Genomic DNA, 2,834 nt, shown 5'->3' with positions numbered 1-2,834 from the left:
TACCTGCTGGACTGTGGCCTACACATATGTAACATATGTACGTTAGAGTATAAGGGATGTTTATGAGCATGTCATGGGGCAAGACAACTGGTCATACCTCACATTAAAGGGTTGGTACACCCAAGTTGCTAGAATTGTTTTTTGCACTTTTCTATTAAATGTATTTAACATATGTATTTAATTATATTTGAGTATTTTGTAATTTGTATTTTGCTGAACAAAAAAAGTAAGATGTAATTTGTAACAAAATACTTTAAGAGATTATGTTTTTCCCAAGGTTTAAACTGTAGAAAAAAAACTACCTCATGAATCGCGGGACATGCCCTGCCAGGTCTAGCAACTCACTCATTGTGAACTATCATATTTCATTTGTTCCCCTGTACTGCATTGTTAGGCGGTACACAAAGGAGAATACTTCCCTTTTTTATGTTGTTGGTATCATGGGGAGAAGGTGCTTCTCTTTCTCTTCTATTATTTTGTACTGTGTCATACTCTACTGTAATGGTGCCGTTATGGGTCTTTTGCAATCGTTGAATTGGTTGCTTGTAAAGTTGGAGACTACTTATTCCACTGCACTTACATTTATCGCTCCTGAAGAAGCCATCTGCTAAATGCTCAGTCTTATTGTCATTTGAAAGAACTAATGCATCCCCATGGCTCAACTGTTCAGTTAGTTACCTCTTATGAGTTTCTCCTAATGTCAGCGATGGATTTTTGATTAATTGTAGGGGGGTTGTTAATGTCAGACCCATATTGAGGCCACTAAATGCCTGAAATGTGATATCAGGTTGTATAGAATGCATTTAAATAATTTGTATTTTCAAATTACAAATGACTTGTTTTACTTTCTTTCCCATACCGGTATTTTGTATTTTATTTTAATACATAATCAAATTAGTGATACATTATTTTGATAAAGTAAAGTAACTTGACTTGACATTATTTTGATAATTTGTAACAAGATATGTTGTGATGTTTTTGTGCACTCTAGAGTTTAGGGTTTTTGTGTGCAGGTTTTGTGATTTCTGCTTTTACCCCATGCACAATATTAAAATTAAAAGCATTTAAAAAGCATTCAATAGCAACAACCTTTTCTAGAAACAATGTCCCTGTTACTCTGGATAATCCAAAGAATCCATTTTCTTAGAGACTATTTCTCCAATGGGAAGTAGTTAAAAAACAGCCCAAGGCTAGTAGCAGAGACTGTTTCTGGAAAAACAAGTTTTTGAATTTTTGAAAGCTCTAAGCACAACAAATTCTTTCATATGACAGGTGCAGTGTCATCAGCCAATAATGTTACTGTGTGTAATTAGCCTGGCATTTTTCCAGCATGTGTCTGTACTACTTTGAAATTTTTCTTTACAGTTTTCGTTAGATAATTATTATTTATTATTGTTTGTGTCTGGTAATGGCTTCAGTGCACAATGGTAACAAGTAGTTTCATAGAATGACTTTAGATTATTGACTGAAGGTGTTGCCAACATCATGTCCTGTTAAAAGGTTGTTCTGCTGTCACTCACTCTATCCAAGTACTGTACTACTATGTACAACACCGAGCACAGTATTGATCCCCACCCATCTGTTTCAACTGCATCTAAAATCTATAAGTATCTATCTATCTATCTATCGATCTAAATATATATTTTTTTTAACATAATCGCCATTTCTTTGTTTAACCGCAATTAATGACCTCATACTCGTTCCTAGCAACAAAGATGATTCAGGGGGATACAGTTACAAAAAATGTTTTATGACAATTAAGGTGTAGTTTACTTCATAGGCTGTGAACCTGTGTGACTACATTCTTTGTGTCACATGACAGTTATGAAACCAAAAGACATATCCTGGTATTCGTTTAAAACTTAAATTTATTTAAAAAAGTAATAAATAAATTAATATTTTTTACATTTGACCGAAAGAGACAATTTTATTGTTAACCGCAATTATTTCTGAGACAATTGGAATTGATACAGCTCTACAAGCGTCGTGAAAGTGAACCACCCCACTAGCATATTCCAAAGTCACCACTTATATAAATAGATTTGAAACACACAGAGGAAGAGAGGAAAATATACACGTATCACTTGAATTGATCACTCACCGGCAAAAAATAAACTATGTGTGTGAATCCAAGCAACAGTCTCCTTTCTTGAGTCTTCTTCTCTGCTGCACAGATCCTCCTCTCTGCTTTAAGTTCACTTTTCCTTAAGATGACAGGAGGTGAAAAGTTTGTCAGAAGCAGCCACCAATCCTTTTTTCTGATCCTCCCTTTGCCGTCTGTGCAGACTGTAAATTAGGTAGTATGTGCCAGTTGCCGTGGTTCTTCTCTATCCCCTCCCACATTCCCTTTCCTCCAACGGTGTGGGAGTGGTCTGCAGTCTTACCCTGTGGGTGGGTGGTGCTTGTAGAGAGAGGGGCAGAAAATGATGAAAGGAAGGCCTGCCCTCTATATCTCATCTTTATGCTCTGCATGGGCGACACCAGAAAAAGGCGGGATGACAGATATGATCTCTAAATCGCTATATCAAACAAAACGCCTTTATGTGCAGTGCTTTTGGGTTTAAGGAAGCAAAGTTATTCAAATAATCATTGGTTTCGGGAAAATGGAGGGACATGTTCCGTATCTATTATTGTTGGTTAGTGTTTTATTTTCCAGCCTAGACTAAAGGAAAAGGGTACATTAAAAAAGAAAAGTACTGGTACAAAAAAAGTGAGTCATCGAGCAGAGCCATACCATACGGTGGAAACAGGGCAAACTAGGGTTCGAATTACGTGGGAGCCAGTGGGAGCTGAGCTCCCATAGAGAGAGGATGAGCTCCCATGAAAGCAGTAAA

The 2,834-nt window shown here is 36.7% G+C and overlaps 1 protein-coding gene across 3 annotated transcripts in view; it reads right to left on the bottom strand.

Annotated features, from left to right (window-relative positions):
* Positions 1-2,438, bottom strand: part of b3gnt5b (UDP-GlcNAc:betaGal beta-1,3-N-acetylglucosaminyltransferase 5b) — a 14,243-nt gene extending 11,805 nt beyond the window's left edge. For all 3 annotated transcript variants that reach the window (XR_004104058.2, XM_031294408.2, XM_031294407.2), the window contains exon 1: positions 2,102-2,438. The gene's annotated coding sequence lies outside the window, so the exon portion shown is untranslated. The remainder of the gene's footprint in view (positions 1-2,101) is intronic.
* Between the last annotated feature and the right edge of the window lie 396 nt (positions 2,439-2,834).

Source organism: Sander lucioperca, chromosome 9 (genome assembly GCF_008315115.2).
Source record: "Sander lucioperca isolate FBNREF2018 chromosome 9, SLUC_FBN_1.2, whole genome shotgun sequence".
Lineage (NCBI taxonomy): Eukaryota > Metazoa > Chordata > Actinopteri > Perciformes > Percidae > Sander > Sander lucioperca.
The sequence above is the reverse complement of the archived record's forward strand: the minus strand, read 5'-3'. Positions and strand labels throughout refer to the sequence as shown.